Below are 15414 nucleotides of genomic sequence, written 5' to 3'. Positions count from 1 at the left end.
TCGTTGACGGAACAGAAAAGAGCTAGAAACTTAAAAATTTATATTTAGATTTCTTTTGCATAATAATTTAGTAGAAACAGTATTCTGGATCTCACAAATAAAAATTTTTAGTGGAGATTCATGATTTTCTGGTTTTTGTCTTAAAAATTAAGGAAGCAAGATAGATTAAGTAGGTGAATAAATAAAGCTAGGATGTTTAAATTTAAGTAGAAGGGAGATCCACTATAATCATAAAGATGTGAGAAATTTCAACTGAATAACTATAAAACTATAGTGATAGTGTATCTCCAAAGGGCAAGTTCAGATCTCGTCTACTGAGTGTAGTGTAATTAAATTAATTCTCTCGCCCAAAATATTTGACTTAGCCACGTCAGACTTTTATTATAATTACTTACCTGTGTGCTGATTGCACATTTAAATTGATAGCTTCATCGGCCGTCAGCAAAGGAAGCAATGGTTTATTCAATAACTTAAAGTGGTGCATTACTAGCCCAGCGGCTAGTTGGGAGAGCGGATTTGACCAGGCGTTCCCTTAGCCGTCCGCACCGGGGCTTTACATATAAGAATGCTGCGTGAGAAAGAAATGCCCCAGTTCTCACCAGACGCTGATTAGCGCACCACACGTGCCGGAAGTCGCGTCGCATCGGTATCATTGCTATAAACAGCCTCGGATGCTGTAAAAAGTTACTCGGGATACGCGTAACCATGAAATCATTTTCGAGTGAAGTGTTAATTCTGGGATGACTTTTATGATCTATCTTCAGTTTGCGTATGTTGTATTTTCACGTGCCGCCGCAGGACAGACATTCTACCATTATTTAGCGTGGCGTTTGATGAACATTATCATCAAATTATGGCGAGCATTCACTTAAACATTTAATTTGAACAGTTATAATTGCATCAGTGCATTAGACTCTGAACTGCTCTGGTAGTTGGATTGTGTGGATTCTTTTTGGTCTGTGACTTTCAGAATATAGTGAACATTTTAGAGAAAATGGTTTTTGATTATGAATCCCAGACAATCTCCTAATTCCTCAGAGCTGTAAGCTGTAACTATAAATGTATTTCTCAGATGAAGTGGGTACTAGGAATTCTAATTACAGGCTTCACGTTTTGCTAATCACTTTCTGGTTGCCAATATTGTAGTTAGAGAGCCAGTGTTGAGAATGGCAAACAACAGCATTAAATAAATAATAGGGACATTTAATAACAATTAATTCCACCCGCCGCCCCACATATGGTGCATCGGCCGGGAAAAACAAAACATCAGTAACAATTATATATTCCACCTGCCGCCCCACGCTTGGACTGAGCAAAGGTTGGGAATTTGTATGGGCGCTGATAACTGCACTGTTGAGCGCCCCACAAACCTATCATTATCATCATCATCATCACCATCATCATCATCATCTCTCCCTCCCCCCTCCCTCCTTCCTCCTCACCCCTCCACCCCCCCCACCCCCACCCCCTCGCCACCACTCTCCAGTCACTGCACTCCTACCTTCTACACACTTCCTAAAGTACGTAAACCTAACCACACAGGACACCCCGTTGTGGTCGGTTACTATGCCCCCACTGAGAGAATCTCTGCTCTCATAGACCAAGACCTTCAGCCTATTACTCACAACCTACACTCCTGTATTAAAGACACCAACCATTTCCTCCTCCGACTCTCCACAGTATACTGCATGGTGCCTGCTCGTCACTATTGGTGCCGCCTCCCGTTACAATAACATTCCTGATGACCACAGTGTAGCCAATAGTGAACCCTGCTATTCCCAACACTTGACAGATTCCAGGCCTACAACCTCTTTAACCTCCTTCCTGGTCACCCTGACCAACTTTCATCTGGTACTCCTCAACCCAACAAGCCACCTTCCTCTATGTTGTCCTCCACCTCAAACAAAGCTACATCAGCACCTCTGTCCACACGAAACTTACCTCCACATAGGCAGCTGCCACCCAGTCCATACTGAGAAGTCCCTTTCGTACAGCCTAGCCACTACTGGGCATCACATCTGTAGTGACGATCAGTGCCTCTCGAAATATTCCGAGGGTCTCGCTGATGCCTTCACGGACTGACCTTGTGCAGAAACAGATATCCCGTGCCTTACTTCTCCAGTCACCCACCATCTTCCAAAGTCCCACTGTCCAAACACAGAGGAGCAGTCCTCTTGTAACTCAGTACCACCCAGGACTGGAGCAACTGAATCACATTCTCCGCCAGGGTTTCGGCTATGTCTCGCCTTGCCCTGAAATGAGGAATGTCCTGCCCACTACCCTTTCCACCCCTCCCACAGTCCACTGAATTTACACCATATCCTAGCCTGTCCCTAGACTTCCTCTGCTCCCTACCCTATGCCTCTAGCCCATATCTATGTAAAAAAAAACCAAGATGTGAGACCTGTTCCATACATTCTCCCATCACCACCTACATTCTGGTCCCAAGCATCACCTCTCCTATCGCAGGCAGGGCTACCTGTGAAACTGATCTTGTGATTTACAAGCCAAGCTGCAACCACTGTGCTGTTTTCTAAGTGGGCACGACAACTGTCAAGCTGTCTGTCTGCACGAACGATTACCGACAAACTGTGACCGAGAAAAAGTTGGACCCCCCCAGTTGCTGAGCAGGCTGCTCATGAGGACATTCTTCATGTTAATTACTGCTTCACTGCTTGTGCCATCTGGATACTCCCTAACATGGGTCCTTCCTAACAACACCAACTTTTCTGAATTTTGCAGGTGGTAACTCTCCCTGCAATACATCCTATGTACCAATAACAATCCCAGCCTCAAGCTTCGTTAGCCATTGTCCATTGTCCTTCACCCACCTATCTCCTTGCTCGTTATCTCTCAGCGCTACAGAGCCATCTATTCCACTGACACACCCACAGTCTTTTTACTTCTTCCTTTTCCACTCTCCTTCCCCATCCTCTCCCCCAACCCCTGGCCCCTCTCTACTCTCCTGACTGCACCTAGCTGCCTTACCCTCTCCTCACCTCGTCCCTGTATGCTCCCACAAGCAGCACTTTATGTCCCCCACTCCTGTCCTGCCATCCCTCCCATTCCTGCCCCCAGCTTCCTCCTCACTTCCACCACTCAGATTTTCTCCCATCTTGTTCAGCAGTAGCTTGCAACCTGGCCCGAGCAGCTCAAGACGGCGGTCGTGTGCAAGTGAGTTGCGTGTGGGTGGGTGGGATGGATGAGTGTGGAAGGGTGGATGTCTACTTCAGAAGGAGGCCTTTTGACCGACAGCTTCTTACTTGTTTAGCAGCCTTTTTGTTGTGCCCATCTGCAACTCATCTCCACTATATGCTGAGTAGAAGTCTATCCTTTTCAAAATATTGTCATTCTTTATATTAAAGTCTTCACTTTGTACTGGTGATTATCTCTCTAGTTACCCTTCTGTTTTATAAATATCTGCAAGCAAGTAAGCCAACCAATTGTTACACAGTGGAACCATTCACTTCTAAGGAGATATAAAACTTTTTTCCTGAACTTATTAGAGCAATAGTCTTCTGCTTATAAATGTGTCAGCTGCAGAAAGAGACAAGCAGTGGACACAGTTGTCTCCAATGGTTATGGTTTCAATATGGGATACTTCAGAATTTCTGCTGGTGAAGCTTTAAATGTATTCACTTTTGAAATTGGTAATTGGTGGAGAATTTAAGTTCCTGAGTCACTATACAACATAGCTGGATACAAATCAGTATGCCAAGAATTGTGTCTAAATTCTCCCACATTACACTATTGCCTCCACAAAAAAAAAAAAAAAAAGAAGTTCTAAGCCTGTTAGTGAAAATGAGAATTTATATCCTCAAAAACTTTTGCATTTCAACATAATCTCCTTTGACATTAATACACTTTAACCAGTAGTGTTTCAGTGACAGTATGGCATCTGTGGGTGTTCCTCTCGAACTAATGTAAAATACTAATTACAGCTGCATTTGCTTCTCAGTTGGACAAAATATACTAAGCAGCGGAGAGAACATGATGTTATGGGAAGAGATGGAGTTCTGAGGGAGCCAAGTGTGGGGACAGGGTGGGCATTGCAAGAGTCCATGGTGCAGATCACTCAGTTTTCTGCTACAGAGATACTTTACTGCACACGTGAATGTCTAAAGGAAAACCAGCTCTCTTTTCTCAGATGTTTGCATCCAGATCGATTAGAAAGTTAGAATATTACTGCACAGTTATTGTTTTATGTTTTTAACAATAGTTGATTAACTGATGCTATGCCCTTTCCTGTTGATGACATCATCTTCCCCTTCTTTAGAACTGAAGAACTGCCTTCTGTTGTTTCTGTTTACTATTGTGATTCTGGTGTACAGTGGTGAAGGTATGTTTCATCCATTTCACACACTATCACACAAAGTCACTTTATTATTATTTTATGAATGTTCAGAAATTGTCATGTGAATTCATTTCTGAATCACTGTTAACAGGTTGAGCAACAGTCTTACACAAAGTATTCTCATGCAGAATTCATCCGACAAAATGTAGCTGACACTTTCTTCTGAAATCCTTACAACTTAGCAATTTTACACCTCTCGGTATACTGATCTACCGAGATCATATCATGTCGTTCTTAAACAGTTTCTGGTGTATTTGCAGATTTTGGGTGTCCGTCTACTGGATTATCTTGGAGACTCTCCTGGCCTCATTTAAATTTGGCAGTCGAGTCACTGTACACTTTGGTGAAATGAATTTTGTTGGTTTTGAGCCTTCTTTAGCAAAATAACTGTAGCACTTCACGATACCTGACTTTCTGTATTACTGAGAATTCACTCACCACAACTAGTTCAGACAGCTGTCTACAGCCAATTACTGGTCTGAATTGCTTTGTAGTTTCACACAGAACTTCTTAAGTTCTGCAGATCTCCAGAGGGCAAGAATTGTGCACTTAGTGCTGCGATATAAGGATTAGGCCGAAAATTTTTCAGATCACCTTAATAAGTAGCTTCTGCTAGTTTTGTACATTTGTGACTCACTTTGGAGGCCCATGTTGGGGGGGACAGTTTTGCAAACAGTCATACAAATTTGTCACCTGTGATCAAAACCAGTTAGTAATGACTTACTTCACATCTTCATCAAAACACAGTCCAGAAAAACATGAACGGGGATGCGTGAAGAAATTGTGAGTCAACAAATCAGCTCTTTAGGAAATTGGGCTTTCTCTCAACAAAAGCGACTGCTGTACACATGTGCATGGGAATTATCATGTTGGAAAGAAGTAAAACAGACTGCTGTTTAAAACATACAGTGTTTACCGATGCTTTTTTTTAAAATTTTTTTTGTTGGTGGGGGTGGGGTGAGGGGGCGAGGGGGGGGAGGGTCAGTGAACTGGCTGCCCCTAAGTCTTGTTAGCTTTCTCTTCACCTTTCTGCCACTTTTCGTCTACTTGCAAATACCGATGTTGGATATTAGGAGCCAAAGTAGCCAGCTTTGCCTTTCTTATGCATAAATAGGTTGCTGTTTTGTTTTGTGGATGAAACATAATTTATGTTTAGCTTATTACAGATATCTGTGGCATTGGTTTTTGCTTGCTTTAATTCAAAAATGTTAGTGCATTATATGGCCACAAAGCTCATAGTAATGTATGCCAAAGTTGGGCCTCTGCTGTCAGATCTCACATGGCAGTGGTCCCCATTGCAGATTGGCTGCCTAACAGCTTACAGGGGCAAAGGACATTTGATTTTCAGTACTACATGTAATTACTGTCCAAACTTAAAACAAAATGCTGTCATAATATACTCATTGAGAGGTATAATCCTAAGTCAAAGATAATAAAACAAGTATTACAGTTCAAAACTATGCACTTCTTGAGGCTGCATAACACAGAGCACACAAATTATCCAGACTGTATACACACACACACACACACACACACACACACACACGGGTACCAGACCCCAACAGGTGTTGCGCCAGTATTAACATTAATGGCGTGTTATCTGCTGATGCAATCACAATTGCCGAGCACTTTGCTGAACACTATGCTCGAGCCTCTCCATCAGAGAATTACCCCCCAGCCTTTCGGACTCTCAAGTGGTGGCTGGAATGGAAAGTCCTCTCATTTGCTACACGCCACAGTGAATCGTGTAATGCCCCATGTACAGAGTGGGAGCTCCTCATTGCCCTTGCACATGGTCCCAACACTGCTCCTTGGCCAGATCAGATCCACTGTCAGATGATTAAACATCTCTCATCTGACTACAAGTGACATCTCCTTGTCATCTTGTACCAGATCTGGTGCGAAGGCATCTTTCCATCTCAATGGCGGGAGAGCACCATCATTCCGATGCTTAAACCTGGTGAAAACCTGCTTGATGTGGATAGTTATTGGCCCATCAGCCTCACCAACGTTCTTTGTAAACTGCTGGAATGTAAGGTGTGTCAGCGGTTGGGTTGGGTCCTGCAGTCGTGGTCTACTGGCTCTGTGTCAGAACAGCTTCCACCAGGGTCACTCTACCACTGATAATCTTGTGTCCCTCGAGTCTGCCATCTGAACAGCCTTTTCCCAATGCCAACACCTGGTTGCTGTCTTTTTTGATTTACAAAAAACGTACGACATGACCTGGTGACATCATATCCTTGTCACATTATATGAGTGGGATCTCCGTGCCCTCCTCTCGATTTTTATCCAAAATTTCCTGTCATTTTGTACTTTCCATGTCCAAGTTGGTGCCTCCCATAGTTTCCCCCATATACAGGAGAATGGGGTCCCACAGGGCTCTGTATTGAGTGTATCTCTATTTTTAGTGGCCGTTTATGGTCTAGCAGCAGCTGTAGGGCAGTCCGTCTCACCTCCTCTGCATGCAGAAGACTTCTGCATATTGTACTGCTCCACCAGTACTGGTGTTGTGGAATGGCACCTACAGGGAGCCATCCACGGTTTCTAGTTTTCACTTGCAAGCTCGTGTGTTATGCACTTCTGTTGGTGTCCAGAACTTTACCTTCATGACAATCCACTCACTGTAGTGGAGACATATCGATTCTTAGGACTGGTGTTCGATGCTCGATTGACTTGGCTCCCTCATCTTCGTCAGCTTAAGCAGAAGTGCTGGCAGCACCTCAATGCCTTCCACTGCCTGAACAACACCAACTGGGGTGCATATCTCTCTACACTGCTGCAGCTCTACAGAGCCCTTGTTCAATCCCGCCTTGACAATGGGAATCTGGTTTATGGTTCAGTGGTGCCATCAGCATTGTGTTTACTTGACGCAGTTCACCACTGTGGCATTTGCCTAGTGACAGGAGGTTTTAGGACGAGTCCGGTGACCAGCCAGTTACGTTGCACACATTCGTAGTTCTCCTGCATGTCCAAATTACCATCTCCTTTTCCCACCCATGGCGGTTCATCTGCCGCATATGCAGCTCAGGTCAGGGCTTACAATTGAGTTTGAGTCCGAGCCCTTCATTCCAAACTGGATTCCTTGCCTTCACCACCTATACGTGAGGCCCATTCACACACACCTCCACGGTGTAAACCTAAGCTGTGGCTTTGTCTGGACCTTTCACAAGCCCCTAAGATCTCAGTTAATCCTGTGGCTCTCTGCTGCCACTTCCTCTCGATTCTTGACACGTACCGAGGCCACGAAGTGGTTTACACCGACGGCTCAATGGCTGACGATCATGTCGACTTTGCGTATGTCCGTGGAGGACATATTGAACATCATTCCTTGCCCGATGGCTGCAGTGTTTTCACTGGTGAGCTGGTGGCTTTATCTCATGCTCTTGTGCACGTCCGTTCATGCCCTGGGGAGTTGTTTCTTCTGTGTACTTACTCCTTGAGTAGCCTACAAGCTATCGACCAGTGCTACCCTTGTCCAGTCGTTCAGTGGTGTTTGTCTGGACTCCCGGTCAAGTCAGAATCCCAGGCAACGAACTTGCCGACAGGCTGGCCAAACAGGCTACACGGAAACTGCTTACGGAGATCGGCTTCTCTGCAACTGACCTGCGTTTAGTGCTACGCCGCAAGGTATTGTGGCTTTGGGAGACAGAATGGCATAACCTCAGTACGCACAACAAACTGTGTGGCACTAAGGAGACTAAGAATGTGTGGCAGTCCTCCACATAGGCCTCTCACAGGGACTCTGTGGTTATCTGCCTGCTCTGCATTGGCCACGCTTGGGTGACACACGGCCACCTCCTGCGCTGTGATGACCCACCTCAGTGTCGGTGCAGCACCCGTCTGACAGTGGCCCATATCTTGGCGAGCTGCCCTTCTTTGGGTGCCCTGCAATGGACTCTTCAGTTAACGGACTCGTTGCCATTTATTTTAGCTGACAACACCTCATCAGCTAATTTCATTTAATGTTTTATCATTCTGTGTATGTTTTCGTGCATGTACTTTGTCCCTTTGTGTTCTCCACTCTAATGCTTTTAGGGTGGATGTTTGAATGTGTCGCAGAGTGGTTGGCTTTTCTTTTTTATTCTCGTGATCGGCCAGCCGTGGTCATCTGCTCTCTTTTTTTTACGCCTCCTACCTGCTTCCTGCTTCTGTCTGTAGTTTTCTTTTCATGTTTTGTCCATAGTAGTGTTGGTTGTCCTTCGGGAACAAGTGACCAATGACCTCGCAGTTTGGTCCCCCTTGCTTCGCTAACCCCCCCCCCCCCCCCCCCCCCCCCCCCCGCTCACCGTTTGTTTAACAAAATAACCAATACACACACACACACACACACACACACACACACACACAAAATAACAAAAGGAAAAAACTTCATCACTTATCGCATTTTCACTGTTCTGCAGTAAAACACCCACATAAGGCATGGCTTTTTAATTTAATACTTCTTCACTACAAACTTTATTTTCAACACATTTTGCAGACAGTATCCACATATAACACTGAATTTACCTGAAAAATTATATCATTCTACCACAGATATATTAGGAGATATTGTTGTTGATATCTTCAGTCTGAAGACTGGTTTGATGCAGCTCTTCATACTACAGGTATTCTATCCTGTGCAGGCCTCGTCATCTCCAAGTAACTGCAATATTCAGGGTGTACATAAAGTCTGGGAACAGTTTCAATTATTTATTGCACAAGAATCAAACATTGTACAGATATCATATATATGTCATTTTGAAGAGAAACCCCGAAAGTTTCTTTTGATGTATACTGCCACAGCATAGTTTGGTAATTTGCCGATAGTCAGCACTAGTCGCAAACATGGCGAATTCAGGTACAGAGCGAGCTTTCTGTGTGTGGAAGTTTGACAAAAACAAGTGTGCTACAGCTGTTCATAGAACCAAGTATGGTAAGAAACCACCAACAAAGAAGGCCATTTACCACTGGCAAAACCAATTCGTTAAGACGGGTTGCTTGGCCCGGCGAAGAGAAGTGGACATCCCAGTGTGAGTGAAGTGAATGCGTGCGAAAGGAGTACAAGAGACATTTGTAAGGAGTCCAAAGAAATCGGTATGTTGTGCATCCTGTGAACTCGAAATGGCTCCAATGACAGTGTGGAAAGTCCTACGACAGAAGCTGTTTATGAAATCATTCAAATTGGAACTAGTGCAGAAGCTCAATGATGATGACAGAAACAAGTGTTTTGAGTTAAGTTTGCAATTGCAGACAATTGAATGAGGATGGGGATGGCATAGTTGATTGCTTAATTTTTAGCGACGAAGCCACTTTTCACACTAATGGGGAAAATGAACAGGCTTGATTGTCAAATCTGGGATCCAAAGCATACACATGAATGCATGGAGTTTGAGCATGATTCCCCAAAGGTAAATGTTTTTTGTGCCTTGTCACGTCAAAAACTGTACGGGGCATTCCTTTTGGGCGAGAGCACTGTCATTGGATATTCCTACTTGGACATGTCGCAGAAATGGCTGATGCCTCAAATGCAATCGGACTCTCCATTCATCTTTCAGCAGGATGGGGCTCCATCCCATTTTCATTGTGAAGTTCGCGGGTACCTGAACATGGAGCTATTGCATCAATGGATCGGCCATGCTATAGAAGGGGACAGCTGTTGCACGAAATGGCCTCCCCGATCACCAGATCTCACTCTGTGTGACTTTTTTTTGTGTGGGGGGAAAAAAACTCTTCAAAATGCAATATGTATGACATCTGTACAATGTTTAGTTCTTATGCAATAAATAATTGAAAGTTTTCCTGGACTTTATGTACACCCTGCACATCAGTTTGACATCTACATTTACACCTACACAATTACTCTAAAATTCACAATTAAGTGCCTGGCAGAGGGTTCATAGAACCACACTTAAGCTACTTCTCTACCATTCCACTCTCAAACAATGTGCAGGAATAACAAACACATAAATCTTTCAGTGTGAGATCTGCTTTCTCTTATTTTATTATGATTTTACCCCCAATAGTTCCCTCCAGTACTAAACTGGTGATTGCTTGGTTTTTCAGAATGTGTCCAGTCAACCAGTGAGCTCTTTTAGTCAAGTTATGCCACAGATTTCTTTTTTTCCCTAGTTCTGTTGCAATTACCAGTCTACAGTTTATATCCTCTACTTAAGCCCTCATCAGCAAAATTCATCTTCTACTTTCAGTGTCTCATTTCCTAATCTAATTCCCTTGGCATCCCCTGATTTAATTTGACTACATTCCATTACCTTTGTTTTACTTTTTATCTTATCTTCTCTTGATAAGACACTATCCACTCAGTTCAACTACTCTTCCAAGTTCTTTGTTGCCTGAAAGAATTACAGTGTCACTGACAAGCCTCAAAGTTTTTATTTCTTCTCCCTGAATTTTAATTCCTACTCCAATTTTTTCTGTAGTTTTCTTTACTGATTGTTCAGTGTAGAGACTGAACAACATCGGGGATAGGCTAAAACCCTGTCTCACTCTCTTCTCAACCACTGCTTCCTTTTCATGCCTCTCAATTCAAAACTGCCACCTGGTGTCTGTAAAAGTTGTATACAACCTTTTGCTCCTGATGTGTTACACCTGCTACCTCCAGAACTTCAAAGAATGTATCCCAGTTAACATTTTCGAAAGCTGTCTGCAAATATACAAAGCTATAAGTGTACGCTTGCGTTTCCTTAATCTATCTTCTAAGGTAAGTCATAGGGTCAGTATTGTATTGGGCATCCCTACATTTCTCTGGAATCCAAAAATATGTTCCCTGAGGTTGAGTTCTACCAGTTTTTCCATTCATCTGAAAAGAATTCGTGCTAGTATTTTGGAACCACAACTTATGAAACTGATAGCTTGGTAATATTCAGACTTGTCAGCATTTGATTTCTTTGGAATTGAAATTATTATATTTGTCTTGGAGTCTGAGGGTACTTTATCTGTCACATATATCTTACATACTAGGTGGAATAGTTTTGTTATAGCTGGCTCTCCCTAGGATATCATTAGTTCAGAGGGAATGTTGTCTATTCTAGGGGCCTTGTTTCCACTTAAGTCTTTCAGCACTCTGTCAAATTCTTCTCACAGTATCGCATGTTATCTCCCATCTCATCTTCATCTGTATCCTCTGCTTTATCATAATATTGCCTTCAAGTTCATTTCCCTTGTGTAGACCTTTTGCATACTCCTTCCACCATTCACCTTTCCCTTTTTGCTTAGGACTGGTTTTTCATCTGACCTCTTGTTATTTGTACAGATGCTTTCCTTTTCTGAAAATGTCTTTCTAACTTTCCTTCAGGTGGTATCTGTCTTTTGCCGGGTTTTAGATACTTCTGTACCCTTGCATTTGTCTTCAAACAATTCATGCTTAGCCGTTTTGGATTTTCTGTTAATCTCATTTTTTAGATGTTTGTACTCCCTCTTCAGCTGCTTCATTTGCTGGATTTTTATATTTTCTCCTTTTGTCAACTGAATTAAACATATCTTGTGATATCCAGAGAGATATTTAATCATAAGCACTGAGATATGTGAAAAACTGCCTTTTGCTTAAAACGGAAAAAAGTTATCCAAACAGCACTCCTCCAGTGTTTGATAATTAGAACAGTCAGTGACTTTCAGAATACTTCAAACATGATTTCAAACCTTTTCTAAACTTTTTCTTGTTTACCTGCTGAACATTACATATTTAACACATTAACTCATATGTAATCAGGCATTTGATGCTGTTTTTATACATGATACTTTGTTTCTTAAAATAGTGGAGGCCGGGTGTTGCATTGGTGTCATATTACAGCTTAAAACAACTCAATAAAAACCATTAAATAAACCAAAATGGACCTAAATGCACCTTTTTGATAGTAAGCATTTATGCCAGTTATCACTGTCATTACAAAAGACTCCTTCTAAACGGAGGAAATTCCACTAATATATTTCCATTCTAATCCATTGAGATTTTTCCCAGTAACTACTTTGTCTCAATGTATATATGATTACTGGGGTGGCACATAGTCAATTAACAATGAGGAAAAAAGAGAAGAGTTCAGTTGTTCTGAAATGTAGGCCAGTCAGAGTGTTTTCTGGGATCCAAAAAGACACACGGTGGTGCAAGCAGCTGTGACATTGACAATACGAACCAACTCGGGAGTCATCAGAAGGGAGGAAACCTGTTTGTAGTGAATAGCAGCCTTCTGTTAGCTGACAAGAAGTCAGTTTGGTGAATGTGGATGATGGGAGTGTTTTCCTTTTATTCATCATGATTACTGACTTCCTTTGTGGCTGTCTATTTTGTTGCTGTGCAACTTCTGTTGCTGGAAATTGGTTAGGTGCTTCAGAAGAGACAGGAAGCATCTTTTTAAACGACCATTAATAGTGCTTCTTTTGTTTCAGTTTATCCCACTCTCTAGCTTATAAGTGTTACTATACTACAGGAACTGTGCAGTTGCAGACGTGAAGAATTTGGTCGAGCAGTGCTCCAGAATACAGACACTGATGGCATCTGACGGACTGCTGAAGACCAAGAGATTTTCAGTGGCAGTGTCTCATCTACAGCACCTCCGCGTGCTGCGTCTGCAAGAGAGAGATGTGTTAAATACTCATGTCGTGCACCCCTATGTGCTGCAGTCTTTGGGTGACGGGTGCCCCCGAGTAGTAGAGATTGACTTCGGGCGTATGTCTGTCAATATGGATGATCTGAAGTACTTTCTGAATGCCAAGAAGAACACCCTCAAGTCCTTACGAATAAAGTGGACAATGGATGGAACGAGGTGAGTGCTATTGCTTCTCCTCATACGATTGTATGTTCAATATTTTCACACTTTATAATAGACATTTGGCTTATTTAACCCTTACATATGGATTGGGCCACAAGATACAAAAGGTTAAGAAGACATATAATTATTGCTACAGTGCTTTTAAGATAGGTGTAGTTCAGTAAACATATCTATGTCTTCAAACATCTTCTGTCATGTTTTTTATGGAATTACTTCCCCTCATAGCTAATAGTGCCATTGTATTTAAAGGTTGTGCCCAATTCAGTTCTGTGCAATTCAGCAGTACCCAGCAGAACTGTCTCACTCGCACATTTTAGGTTTCTCTCTCTCTTTCTTTTTTCCCACATTAGTCTGTAGATGGGGTTTTGTAGTGAAATTAATGGGCAGAATGATTCATTTCAGAATGGGCACTTATAATTTAACATTTAACAAAAGCCACTGTCGATTGATTGCGTACACACAGCCTGTAGATGAGGCAGTTTTTGGAACATGCATCCTTCAGGGCACAATTTTGGGCCCATTACTTTTCCATTTACATCAGCAATATTCTCTCATCATTTATTTCCCTTCTACTTTTTGCTGCTCATTATTGAAACTTAGCAACTCATGTGCGAGGGAACTGCACGTGCTACAGTGTGAGCTTGTAGTGGAGTGAATACTTAGGTACTACATAATTTTATTGTGAAGCAGTTGCCAAAAATGGCTTTCTACTGCAGCTCACATATGAAAGTGTCACTGTGTGAATGTTACGCTACACTCACAAAAATAAATACAGTAAAACCCTGTTTTCACATTATCACATTTTACATTTTCGTGCTTTTTATATTCATTTTTGTCAGTACCACCAGGAGTCATGTTCTCTCAATTCAGTACTTTCCTGTTGTTAATGATTTTGTTTTACAACATTTCCCACATTTTAAGTTTTCTTTGACTTTATCACAACCTTTACCATTGCTTTTCATACAGATATGTGCAAAAAGTGCATTGTATTCCTGCTCAAAGTCAACTTCGGAACAAAGCAGAAAATGCAGACTCTACACAAATTTAATAATCATGTAACACAGCGTTAGCATAGTAAGCAAGATTTTCATTGTCATCATGTTGGGTCACAGCCAACTGTATTATAGGTTCGCAGTGTTTGGAAGGGTGGGAGAGTATGCTGAGGCACTTCCTGAATGATGATCATGATCTGACAATAATAGCAAGCTTGCTTCTGCACATTGTCTTGTATTTCTACAGCTCTGATTTAATTTCAGTCATTTATACAAACAAGACACCACTTTTGAAGATGATATGAAGATGGAATCTGTTCTTTCAGACATGTCTGATAGAACAGATGCCATCTTCATATCGTTTAAGCCTAACTGGCTAATGATCTCCTTCAGTGCGGATGCACATGATTTGCCTGAACTCTTACGGGACTCGGTGGACTGTCTGCCGCGAGAAATGGGTATAATGGCAGGGGCACTACGAATGTAGTGTGTGGACTTTAAGTTGAGACTGTGGGTCTCACAGGCAGCATGCTGGCAATAAATTCCTGCAGTCGCACTACCCTCTGTGCCCTCGGTGGCTCAGATGGATAGAGCGTCTGCCATATAAGCAGGAGATCCTGGGTTCGAGGCCCAGTCGGGGCACATATTTTCAACTGTCCCTGTAAGCAGCTAATGTTATTGATTTAACTGTAACTTCACTTTTGAAGACTCTGTAATCAGATTTCACAAATTGTTGTTTCTTTAATTTAAAATACACTAATCCGTACTAGGCACGCAGTCTTATGTCAGTACGACTTCACATCAGACATAAATATTCCTCCTCAAGATATTCCATAACATTACAATTTCCATCCTTTTCCTCACCCAGGATGTCCCTGAACCGAGTGACCTCCTTGTCAACAACAAGCTGTAGATTTTGTGTCTGTTGTTCTCCATTTATGAAAGACTCCCAACATTAGTATGTCAACCAATATTGTGTTACAAGTTTTATTTACCATAGTTTTATAATGATTACCAGTAATAAGTCTCACACTAGAATGTGAATGCTTTTTTTATGTGGTTTCATGAAATAGTACAGCAAATTGCTATTAGAAAGTAACAAAAACAATTATTTAATTTTTTTTTAAATACGCAAATTTTAAACTCTTATAATTTCTTATTTTGAACAATATAAAGAGAATGATGGTGAGATAAATTTATTCATTTTTACTTTACTCAAGAGGATGTCGTTATCAGGAGAAAGAAAACTGGTGTTCTACGGATCGGAGCGTGGAATGTCAGATCCCTTAATCAGGCAGGTAGGTTA

General features: G+C 42.1%; 1 non-coding gene across 1 annotated transcript; it reads left to right on the top strand.

The window, feature by feature from the left end:
* Positions 1 to 14675: 14675 nt before the first annotated feature.
* Positions 14676 to 14750, top strand: Trnai-uau (transfer RNA isoleucine (anticodon UAU)). The gene has a single exon. It is a non-coding gene; the product is annotated as a tRNA-Ile (tRNA).
* Positions 14751 to 15414: the final 664 nt, after the last annotated feature.

The sequence above is a fragment of the Schistocerca cancellata genome, chromosome 7 (assembly GCF_023864275.1).
Source record: "Schistocerca cancellata isolate TAMUIC-IGC-003103 chromosome 7, iqSchCanc2.1, whole genome shotgun sequence".
Taxonomy (NCBI): Eukaryota; Metazoa; Arthropoda; class Insecta; order Orthoptera; family Acrididae; genus Schistocerca; species Schistocerca cancellata.
This window is presented reverse-complemented; position numbering and strand designations above follow the sequence as displayed.